The sequence below is a fragment of the Ursus arctos genome, unplaced genomic scaffold, assembly GCF_023065955.2.
Source record: "Ursus arctos isolate Adak ecotype North America unplaced genomic scaffold, UrsArc2.0 scaffold_3, whole genome shotgun sequence".
NCBI lineage: Eukaryota > Metazoa > Chordata > Mammalia > Carnivora > Ursidae > Ursus > Ursus arctos.
Genome location: NW_026622985.1, coordinates 42,313,609 through 42,326,418, shown reverse-complemented (window position 1 = coordinate 42,326,418; position 12,810 = coordinate 42,313,609). Strand labels below are relative to the sequence as shown.

At 33.2% G+C, this 12,810-nt stretch overlaps 1 long non-coding RNA gene across 2 annotated transcripts in view; it reads left to right on the top strand.

The window, feature by feature from the left end:
• Positions 1–12,810, top strand: part of LOC130542086 (uncharacterized) — a 48,308-nt gene that overhangs the window by 4,859 nt on the left and 30,639 nt on the right. The window contains exon 2 of one of the 2 annotated variants that reach the window (XR_008956385.1): positions 773–11,428. The exons of the other annotated variant lie outside the window; for it this stretch is intronic. This is a non-coding gene — a long non-coding RNA (uncharacterized LOC130542086). Of the gene's footprint in view, positions 1–772; positions 11,429–12,810 lie in introns of those variants that run through there. 2 annotated transcript variants of the gene reach the window in all.

Genomic DNA, 12,810 nt, shown 5'->3' with positions numbered 1-12,810 from the left:
TTCTTAATAGCCACATGTGGCTAGGACATATTCTTTAGACAACACAGCTCCATACAATAACACAAAACACTGGTAAGAGTTTCTAGGATTTTTTGATGACAAAGACCTAAAAAGCTTTAGTTTTAGAGGGAAAATATTACTTACATTTTATCTTAATAACTATTGAGATTTTTGTGTTAACCCCAGACTTTCTTTTAATTTTCATTGTGCTTGTTCCCTCTTTCCAAACACTGCTTTCTAAAGCCACCCCACACTATGACTCCTAAATTTTGACAGTTTGATATAGCTTGGCCTGTTAACCTTATTATTTGTTATATTTTCCAACATGGGACACTTAACAAAGATTTTTGGGAATTTTCATGAACCACAGAAAAGCATAGGATGACCAAGTTAGTTTTAGATTTAAGACAGAGGAGGCAGATAGAAGCTGACATATTTATAAGAGGTGTGTCAAAATATACGTGTTTAACATTCTAATTTCAACTTTTCAAAATTCTTAAATAGCAGTGTGAAATATTGCATGTTCAATTCTGTTGATCTCCAGATTAGTCTTCAAATTTCAAACACTAGTAATTAATAATGATGACCTTAAGAGAGTAACAAATATTAGTATATAGTAGAGGGCATTGGGCATCAGTACAAGACAATGACCATTCAAGTCAGTGTTCTACTTTGAACAGAAATGATCTATGTTTTCTGAAAAGACCTCTTTTATCTCTAAGAAATCAATCTCAAAAATAATTTCTTTCCTTCTGTATTGCTTAAAATCTAGTGAGGTAAACAGGTAAATCAACGAAACAATGAAATATAAGCATATGAATAATAGAAGAATGCTATCTAAGTACCACTAAAAGATTGTTGAAGATTCCCTGGAGGTAGGAGATTTTTAATTTATTTTTTTATTTCTTTAAAGTTTACTGGGATATAATTGGCATACCATTAACTGTACATGTTTAAAATGTACAACCTGAGAAGTTTGAACATACGCGTGTACCTGTGAAACCATAATCAAAATTATATATTCATACCCACAAAAATTTCCTCGTGTCCTTTGTAATTCCATCTTGCTGTTCTTCCATGGATATACTTTCTCTCATTATAGATGAGCTTGCATCTTCTAGAATTTTACATTAATGGAATCAAATATTATATACTCTTCTTTTTCTAGATTTTTTCATTCAATCTACTTATTTTGAGATTCATCCAACTTGTTGCAAGTACCATAGTCCCTCCCTTTCTATGACTAAGTATTCCCTTATAAGGATGTACTGCAGTTTGTTCACTTATTGATGGATACTTGGGTTCCTTTCAGCTTTCTCTGTTACAAGCAAAACTGCTATGAACATTCATGGATAAGTCTTTCCAAGACATGTTGCTTACATTTCTTTGAGTGTATACCTAGGAGTAGAACATCTATGACAGGTTTATATTTAAAATTTTAAGAAACTGCCAAACTGTTTTCCAGAATGGCTGTATCATTTTATATTCCCCCCAGCAGTGCTTAAGAGTTTCCTTTGATCAACAACTTTGTCAATTCTTAGAAAGTTCATTCGTGTTAAGTTTAGCCATTTTAATAGTCCAGTAGTGGTTTCTTATGGTTTTAATTTGCTTTTTTTTTTTTTATAATTACTAATGTTGAACATGTTTTCAAGTGTTTATTTGCCATCCTTACAGCATCTTTGGTGAAGTGTCTGTTCAAAATTTTGTCCATTTTTTTATCATTATTATTTTATTTTTACTGAATTATAAAAGTTTTTAATTCTGAATATAAGCATGGATTCTGCATCAGACATGTGATGTGCAAAAATCTTCTCCCAGTATGTGGTTTTTCTTTCATTGTCTTAAGTGTGTCTTTGAAAGAGCAGAAGTTCTTAATTTCAATGGCATCAAACTCATTAATATTACTTAGAGCCTAGTGGAGAAGAGAGTTAAGCAAATCAACAGATATAATGTGATAAGTGCTATGATAAGAATTTGCACAGGAGGCATAGAGAAATGGCACTTGGTTCAGACTTAGGAATTAATAAAGACCTTCTAAAGGAGGAGATATTTGAGAGGAAATTAGCTGAGTAAAACTGGAAATGGAGTTACAGGCAAAAAATGTGAACACGAGCCTTGAGCTATAAAATATCTAAGAGTATGGTATATTTAACTGTAAACATTTGTATGACTGTAGCATAATCTACATGTGAGGACAAAATAGAAAATAAAATTAGGCTGAAAACTGAGAAAGAAAATTAGTCGTAAAGGATCCTGTGCATTAAGGAGTTATGACTTAATGCTAATCATTAAAGTCATATGTACATTTTAGAAAAATTACTCTGAAATTGTTGCTGAAAATGAATAGGGAGTGGATGGGTGGGATATTGGAGGCTGAAAGACCAGATAAGAAATATAAGAAGGATACAGAGCAAAGGTAATGATGCCTGGTGAACAGAGAGGATGAATAGGTAGGAATAATTGGGAAATAGAATCAATAGGATTTGGTTCTCACTAAGTATTTCCTGAGAGACTGTGGAAGGAGTTATATATAGAATTTGGAGAAAGGAGTTTTTAATTTTGTAATTTTTTTAAAAGATTTATTTATTTATGAGGGGGAAGGGGAAAGGGAGAGAGAATTTCAAGCAGACTCCCCATTGAGTGCAGAGCCCAAATTGGTGCTCGATCCCGTGACCCCGAGACCACGACCTGAGCCAAAACCGAGAGTCAGACACTCAACCAATGGAGCCACCCAGGTGCCTCAGAGAAAGGAATTTTTAAATTTAAACAAAATCAGTGATGTAGCTGAGGAATAGAGGTACATAATTTGAAATTTCATGATTTGTTTTATATATTTTATTTCCTGATGAACTGGTAGAATGAGATCAATGAGATGGCTGATAGACCAAGCTGGTCCTTAAATTAGTAATAGCTTCTGGTAATCAGGAATAGATGAAGCCCACTATACTAAAATATATATCCAAATGTTTTCCAAATTGAAGATTATTTGAGATTTAAATAATATATTCTTATAGTATTGGTATCTTAGTATCTCCCATATCCATATTTTGAGGTTATATATTAAATTAAATGATCAGAACAGCAATCCAGGTGAGACAACATATCTAATAAGTTATTTGGAAGACACTGGGACTATTGAAGTTGGAGTTCTGGTAGATAGAGGGAAGGGGAAATGACATTTTTTTTTTTTCAGTGGCTGTAGCTATAGAGGAAGTCAGAGAATGATAGCAAGTTTTATGCGCTCAGTTGGACAACTAATCAAGTCCAAAAGTTGAATGCAGCTGGGAAGTAGCATTTTCAGATTTTTAGGGTTAGATGAGATGATTAGTAATAAAGAAACAAAAGGTTTCAGGGAGAAGCAATCCTTAAAACCGAGTAAGAAAGCCAGGATAATGCAAGTTAAGAATATAGGCAAAATGTCTGGGCAATACATCTGTGGTAGGTACTGAGATTAATGATAACTGAAAGCCTTAAGATAAGTTCTACCTATATATTTCCTACCAAACGTCAGACTTGTTCTCAAAGTACAAGGAAATCCAAGTATGCATAGATAGAAAAGAAGGGAAACATGACTGGAGTGAGACACTCCGGGAATAAGAAACAAGGCCAGATATGAATCACAGGGGACCAATTAGCTCTTTACGACATAAATGGAAGGAAGAACAATCAGTAAAAATTAAATGGTTAGGGGAGAAAAGAAGGAAGTATTTTCAATTTTTTAGTAAGTAATTATCACCACTGTGGCTCAGTGGAGAACTGGGTCCAGAAAACCTTGAGGAGGTGTTCTGAAAGGGTTATAAAATAATAAAAATACAGAGCCCAATTAGGAGTTAGGAAGTTATAAGAAACTTTTGCTCCACTTCTGAAGCACAAGCCAGAGAGGATTTTAAAAATCATTTAAAATGTAACAAAACACAAAAAAGTTTCTCAGAGACTGAGGACACAAACTTTAATAAATTTTAATCCAAAAGGCAACAACAACTTCCAAAGAGAAAAGAAAATGACAGCTGCTTTCATTTCTTACAGAACAGTTTATGGTGCATAAAGTACCTTTATACTACATGAATGTACCATAAACGGAGGTAAAGGGAGGGCAGCCAAATGTTTAATGATCGTGTGTGGGTTGGAATGATAGCTGACAGTCACTTGGAGCTCCAGTCAGAATAAGTCTGCACCCGCCCTCTAACTGTTCAAAATGTCAGAGTGTTCAAAAGTAGTACGTGAAAGGCAGGGAGTGAGGTAGGATTGCTGGGAGCAGTTGTTTGGGGATTCCAGGCCTTCATGACATATACCGCAGCAGCCCTCTGAAGGCTGGGGACGCGGCAACAGGATGGAGAAATTTATACTCAGGCCAAAGACAGGCAAGACTGAGGAATAAAGAGAACAACCCTTGGACATCCTGGAAGCTGGGATTTTGAGCTAAAAGAGTAGCATATAGTTTAGTAGGTGAGCTATCAGGTACAAAGCAATCTCCAGAGTTTTGCCAGTGCTGAGAACCCAAGAACATTTTAAGGAAATGAATCTAATCAGAGCTTAAAGTCCAGACACAGCAAATCTAAAGATTCAATAGACTCAAACTTCCAAACAAGAAGTCTGATAGAAAAAGCAGCAAGATATTCTTTAGGGCAAATGTAACTTACTCTTCTCTTTTTTACAATATCCAGCATCCAGTAAAAATTATGAGATGTGTAGGCAAAAGAAAATGAGCCTGGGTCAAGAGAGAAAACTGTTAATAGAGGCAAACAAAAAAATGGCCTGTTTGTTGGAATTATCTGAAAGGGGATTTAAAGTCACTATTATAAATATGGTGCAGGGTCTGTAGCGAAAGTGGACAACATGGGACGTGTTTAAAAAAAAAAGGAAATGCAGGAAATTAAGTAAAATATTAGACATAAAAAAATCCACCTGATACTATTTCCAGCAAACTGGATGCAGCAGAGGAAAGAATCTATAAACTTAAGACAGGTTAATAGAAATTATACAAACCAAATATAAAGAGCAAAAAGAAGGGACAGATGGAAGAAAGTGTCTGATATCTGCAGGATAATATCAAATGACTTAGCACACATGTACTTAGAATCCCGGGAGAGGAAAAAAGAAGGGGGCAGAAGAAATAATGTGAAGAGAGAAAAACTGAGGAATCTCCAAGCTGACTGAAGAGATCAATCTACATATTCAAGAAGCCTAGTGAATCCTGAAAGCATAAATTGAAAGCAAACCTAGGGAATCATACAAAAAATCTTAATACCAGTCACAGGAAAAAGATACACATTGCATACAGGGGAACAATGATGAAAAAAGAAAATCACTAGTGACTTTTATATCAGAAACAATGGATGCCACAGAAAATGGAATGGCATTTTTAAAGTGACCTAAGAATATTTTTTTTTAAATTATGTCAATTTAAATTCAACATTTAAGAAAAAAGACACTTAAATATTTCAGGAAAAATAAAACTATTTCAGATGAAAAAGCTGAGCAAATTTATCTCCAGAGCATCTCTAGCAGAAATTTTAGAAGTCTTTCAGGCTAATGTGAAATAATACCAGGTGGAAGTCCTGCTATATGCCTAAACATATAGAAGTATTTTTAAATTATCTTTATTATATATGTATTTCATCCATTATATCTATAGCTATATATTGCTTTTAAAGATTATGACTAAAGTAAATACAGTAATGATATATTTTGGGTTTATAACGTGTAGAAATAAAATATATGTCAAAAAGGGCACAAAATGTAGCAAGATATGTAAATAGAATTATAGTGTTGCAGTGTTCTTGTATTTTTCTTTATCATTTGAAGGTAAAATTTGAATATATCTAAAGTAAAAAGGTAAGGGAGAATATACTATGAAAACAGTAAGCATGAGAAAGAATATATCACCATATTAATATCAGAAAAATAAGACTTCAAGAAAAAAATAGTATTACCAGAGATACAAAGACAAATTCATGGTGGTAAAAGTCATTGTTTAAGAAGATATAACAAGTCTCAATATGTATGCAGCTGCTGACAGAGACTTAAAGCCACAAAACAATAGTGAACAAATAAATGGAGAAATAGACAAATCTGGAATAGTTAATAGAACAGTAGACAGAAAATCAAGAAAAGTATAGAAGATTTGAATAACACTGTGTACTAACTTGATCCAATAAATTTATTAGAATATGCACTCCATCAATTACAAGTACAAATTCCTTTCAGCTGCATAAAGAACATTCAGCAAGATAGACCCAATTATATGCTAGCATATTAAAAGTCTCAATAAATTTCAAAATATCAGAAACATATAATACATGTTCTATGACGACAGATTAGAAATAAGTAATAAAAATATCTGGAAAATGGCAAATATTTAGAAATTAAGTAATTCTCTTCTAAATAACCTGTGAATCACAGAAGAAATCACAAGGAAAATGAGAAGTATTTTAAACTCTTTGATAATGAGAATACAATATATCAAAATTTGTAGGATGCATCCAAAACTGGTGTAAAATGAAAATTTAGAACATTAATTGCCTATATTAGGAAAGAAGGAAGAGGCACAGCTTTTACATTAGAAAACAAAAGAGAAGAGAAAATTAAACCCTACTTAAGAAGAAAGAAATAATACATATAAAATTAGAAATTAATGAAGTAAAAATAAACAGAAAACAAAGTCAAAGTCAGTTCTTCGAAGTGATTAATAAATTTGATAAGCCCCTAACAAAGAAAAATGGAGAAAATATAAATTACTAGTATCATTAAAAAATAGTGAATATCATTACGTGTCTTACAAACATTAAAGATACAATTATGAGGTATTATGAATAACTTTATGCCAGTGGTTCTCAGCTGGGGACAGTTTTGCCCAAAAGGGAAATTTGGGAATATCTGAAAAGTAGTTTGGCTGTCACAACCTGGAAGAAGAGGTGCTACTGGAATCTTAGTGGATATAGGCCAAGGATGTTGCTAAACATCCTACAAAATACAGAGTATCCTCCCATAAGAAAAATCTACACAGCCCCAAATACCCATAATGTAGAAGTTGAGAAGTTCTGTGTTATGTTCATTAATTCAGTAACATATAATTGAGTGAATTTCTTACCAAATTGACAAAGGAATAGAAAAATCCATGTAGCCTCATATCTTTTAAGGAAATTGAAATTGTTATCAAAACCTCACAAAATGCAAATTTCAGATGGCTTTCCTATTGAATTATATCAAATATTAAGTAAAGAAATAAACCAATATTAAATAAATTCTTAAAAACAGGAAAGAACAATTCCCAACTCATTTTATGAAGCAGTATAGCCTTGATATCAAAAACCATTAAATACAATATCTAAAAGGAAAATTACAAACCCATACCCCTTCTCATGATCATAAATTCAAAATTTGTTAATATTAGCAGATTCAATACAGAAATACATAAAAGAATAATGCTAGTGGCTACCATTGAAAATCTATGTAATTCACAAAATAATTCTCAAAATAAGAAAAATCATGTGATCATCTAAATGAATGCCGAAAACTAGTGACTAGCTTTTCAGTACTCATTCATTATAAAAATGTCACCAAATTAGGATAGAATCATGTATGATGATAAACTAGTAAATGCCTTTCCACCAAGATCAGGAACAAGGCAAGGATATCTGCTCTCATTAACTTCTATCAGCATTTCTTTTAACTCCTAGCCAGTGCAATAAAACACGAAAAAGATTGAAATACATGAAGTTCATAAACAAAACTGCAAAGAAACAGGATTTTGTATGCAGAATTAATATGGCTCCAAAAAAAAAAAAAAAAAGATAACCAGAAGCAATAAATTATTTTAATAAATACTTAGGACACAAGATAAATATACAAAATCAATTGTAATGATATAGGCTTGTAACGACAATTGGCAAATAAAAATCTAAAAATGCCATTTATAACTGCATTAAAAAATTAAATACATAGAATAATAAAACTCATGCAAGATACCTATTCTAAAAACTACAAAATATTTAAGAGAAATTAATGAAGACTGAAATAAATAGATATACTAGTATCACAAATTAGAAGGTTCAATATTAAGATATTATTTTCTCTTCAAATTGGTCTATAGATTAAGTTCAATCCAAATCAAAGTCCTAGAAGTCTTTTTTGATAAAATCAACAGATTGTATAATTTATGTGCAAATGGAGGGACTTAAAAGAACCAAAATAATCTTGCCAAAGAACAACAGAATTGAATGACTTGTAATTTCAGATTTCAAGCTATAAAGTTAATGTAATTAAGATAATGTATCATTTCCATAAGGATAGACAAATAAGATCAATAGAACATAACAAAGTTCAGAATTAGACTCCCACAAAATCAAACTCAACAAACTCAAACAAAATCAACTCAGTAGTGAAAGAAACAGTCTTTTAATCTGGAACCACTGGATGTTTATATAGAAAAAAATAAACCAGTTTGAAAAGTCTTACTTTATGATTCCAATTACATGATATTCTGGAGGCAAAACTACATGAGGCAGTGGGGAGGTAGGTTTTTCATGAGGTAAAAACATTAGCTATTGCCAGGCTTTCAGCAGGAGGGAAAGCAGGTTGAAGAGGGAAAGCACAAGGTATTTTTTTTTTTTTTTAGGATGGTAAAGCTATTCTGTATAATACTTTAATGGAGGGCACATGACACTATGGATTATCAAAACCCATAGAACTTTACAATACAGAGAATGAGCCTAAAGGTAGGTAAATTAAAAAAAAATAATTTATCAAGTATGAGATCCCAGGATTGATGCAAACAAAATAGTATATTATAAATAGATGAAATGACCTTGCTGAAGGTATTGGGAGGAAAAGATACCTAAATAACTTTGGAAATGAATGAAGTCTTGGAGTCTAAAGGCAAAAGAAAATGTACATAGACACTGTACTGTAGTTTATAAAATTGTTTCAGGCAGAGCTGCAGAACACCAATTCAGATACCACCATACAGATATATGGGAATTGAACAATTAAGTGATGGGATGGTAGACACCCTGGTAGCCAGGGTTTTCAATATTGGATTGGGAAGTTACAGATAAGCAAGGGGAAGAGGCTACAATAATCAATGCAATATGGATTACAGCTGGATATGTCAGTATAAACTCATGTTTAGCTTAATACAGATGCAGATAGTTACATACAGAAATGTTTACGGATTCTTTTATATACACAGGTTAGTATACGCACATAGATTTCCTTTCCTTATCAGTAGAGAGGGCATGGAAGCAGTAACACCCCAGTAGAAACAAGTACACCTAGTAGCCAGACCTTGATTTCTAATACCATTCCTTAATAAAAGGAACTAGGGCTCCTGGGATAAATGGATTATTCTAGAACTGAATCAGAAATTATACAGGATGAGCCTGGAGAAACTTGTAGTACCGGAAAATAAGGAATTGCTTAAGGAAACAAACCAAAACACGCACACAAGTCAGAACCCCACAATGAGATGGTATATCAAGGGGACACAAGAGCAAATGGAAAGAGTTCCCAATGGCCAAAGCTTGTACACTTCCAGCAACAATATAAATGAGGTGGTGTTAGATGATAATCCAAATTATAAAATATATATCCTTGAGTTCATACAGATATAAATAAATGACTGAATAAATAAATGGGGGGATAGACAAATGACCTATGTAGAAGAATTTGAAAAAATGTTTGTAGATATTCTTCTCTCAAATAACTCCCTCCTGCATAACTGTGGGCTGCATATGATGATTTCCAAAGAGCACAGTAAGGAAAGAGGGGAAAATAGTAACTGCAGTTGAGAAATCTGAGCCACACTACCTGCAATCAAGGTTAACATGAATGGTAAGTCATGCTGATAGTATGTACTCTTGGTATAATAGGATGAGATTGTCACTTTACCTCTAAAGTCTTTGTCTCAAAAACCTATAAATGCAGTATTGGTAAGGATTCTTCAAAGAAACAAAACCAACAGGATGTATACTCTCTGTCTGTATCTATATTGATATTGAGAAAGAGAGAGAAAGAGTTGGAAACCCCAGCAAGAACCAAAGTTACAGTTCAAGTCTGAAGCCTATCTGCTGGTCAAATTTCCTCTTGCTCTGGGGAGATCAATCTTTTATTGTATTCAGGGCCTTCAACTGATGGAATGAGGCCTATCTACCTTATAGAGGACATTCTGCTGTACTCAAAAACCCACTGATTTGAATGTAAATTTCATTCACAAATGCCCTCACAGAAATATCTAGAATAATGTTTGACTGAACATTGATACTGTGGCCTAGCCAAGTTGGCTCATAAAATTAACCATCACACCCAATCTAATCATGAGAAAACAAAAAGTCAATCTTAACTGAGGGACATTTTACAAAATACCGAACTGGTACTCCTCAAAACTGTGAAGGTCTCTGATAACGATGGAAGTCTGAGAAAACTGTCACAGCCAAGTGGAGCCTAAGGAAACATGACGACTAAGTGCAACGTTGTGTCCTGGATGGGAGGCTTGAAACAGAAAAAGTACCTTAGGTGAAGACTAAGGGAATGAGAATAAAGTTTGATAAATGTATCAATATTGGTTCATTAATTATAACAAATATACGATTGGATATTGGGTGTAGGGTACACAGGAATTCTCTGATACTTCTTACTTAGGGCAGGAAAAGATTTATTAGACGATTTATATATTAAATTACATATTAAATGTATTAAAAGATTTATTAGGACTATAGAAGGAAAACAATGATGTATTGGTTGGTGTTTATCAAAATTAAGTATTTCTTCTTACCAAGTACACCATCAAATAGGCAAGTTATGGACTGGGAAATACAATAGTCTGACAAAAGACCATGAATATATAGAAACTCTTATAAATCAACAGTAAAAAGGCAAAACATCCAATTAAAAAATGGGCAAAAGACATGGCAGACATCTTGCAAAGGTATATGTAGTAATGGACAGTTGGAAAATGAAAAGGTAATGAACACCATTAGTCATCAGGAAATGCAAATTAAAATTATTATGGTACACTGCTGGCCATCCACTTAAAGGGCCAAAAACAAAAACAAAAAAACCTGAAAAACCAAATTCATTAATATTGGTTTATTAATTATAAAAAAGTTACCATAGTAATGTAAACTATTAATATTGTAGGGGTACTTAAGAACTCTCTATTGGTGAGCGTGTGGAGCAACTAAAGTGCTTATAAGCTGTGGGGCACCTGAGTGGCTCATTTGGTTGAGTGTTTGACTCCTGGTTTCTGCTGAGGCCATTATCTCATAGGTTGTGGGATTGAGCCCTGTGTCAGGCTCCACACTCAATGGGGAGTCTGCTTGAAGATTCTCTCCCTTTGCCCCTCCCCCCAACTGCACACTCATTTTCTAAAATAAATTTAAAGATCTTTTTAAAAATGCTCACAAGTTGTTAGTAGGAATGTAAAAATAAATTTTTTGGACAACTATCTTGTCAGTTTCTTATAAAGTTAAACATCTATCTTGTAACCCAGCTATCTGCAGAGACATCAAACATACACCCACAAAAAGACTTGTACATAAATATTCATAGCAGCCTATCCTTACTAGGCTAATATTTGAATTAAAAACAACAACAACAAATATTTATCAACAGGGTAAACCAAATGATGTACATTTGTACGTTCGTATAGTGGAATACTACTCAGCAAAAAAGGAACAAACTACTGATGCAAGCAACGTGGATAAATCTCACCAACATTTTGTTGTATAAAAGAATCTACGTGCAAAAAAGAAATGTGTACAATGATTCATTTGCATGAATTCCAAGAAAAGGCAAAACTAACATATGGTTAAAGAAATCTGAAAGTGGTAGTCTCAGGTGGAGGTAGAAATGGATAGGCAAGTGGGCATAAAGGAACTTTCTGAGATTATATAAATGTTCTTTATATTGTTGTGGGGATGGATAAAGGGTTGCACGCAATTGTCCAGCTTTTTGAATGAAACACTTAAGATCTTCATTTTTAATATACATAAATTAGACTTTAATAAAACATTCAAAATTCATGCTTAAAAAAGGTCAAAGTATTAGGCACATTTTTCCTTCTTTTCACCTTACTTCATCTTCCAGCCTGGAGGTTCCTATTTGTTTTGTCTTTATTTTTTTAAGAATTTATTTATTTATTTATTTATTTATTTATTTATTTATTTATTTATAGAACACAAGTAGGGCGAGGGTCAGAGGGAGAGAGAGAATCTCAAGGTGACTTCAAGCAGAGCCCAAGGTGGGGCTTCATCTCATGACCCTGAGATCATGACCTGAGCAGAAATCAAGTCAGACGCTTAACAGACAGAGCCACCCAGGCACCCCTGTCTTGTCTTTTCATTTCTGAGCCTCAATACTTCATATTTTTCCCTCAAATAATAAGTTCATAAATCTACTTCATAAGTTTGAGGCCCTTTTTGATGTTGGTATCCCATGATTCCCATTAATATTCAAGAGTTTGGCTCTAAATTCCTATTGTATGAAGGTTTGTCTTTGTCTTGCCTGTGTTGCCTGGTCTTTTTGCTTCACTTTCTTATCTCTGTTGCCCAAACTGTTTTCCTGGATTTTGAACCTGTTGCCTCTTCTGACCTTTAGTACCTGTGTGAACTTTAAAGTTCCTTCTTGTGTCTATGTATTTTTCTCATTCACTGTACTGTCTCCACAATGCTGTTCCATGAAATAGAGGAACCATATGTTGGTTTTGAAATAAATGTTAGTGTTATATGCTATCATTTTGAAATAAATTAATTTTATTAAAAAATTAAAATAATGAGGGTGAATAATAAATGGGATTTGTTGCTTTGTCTGTAT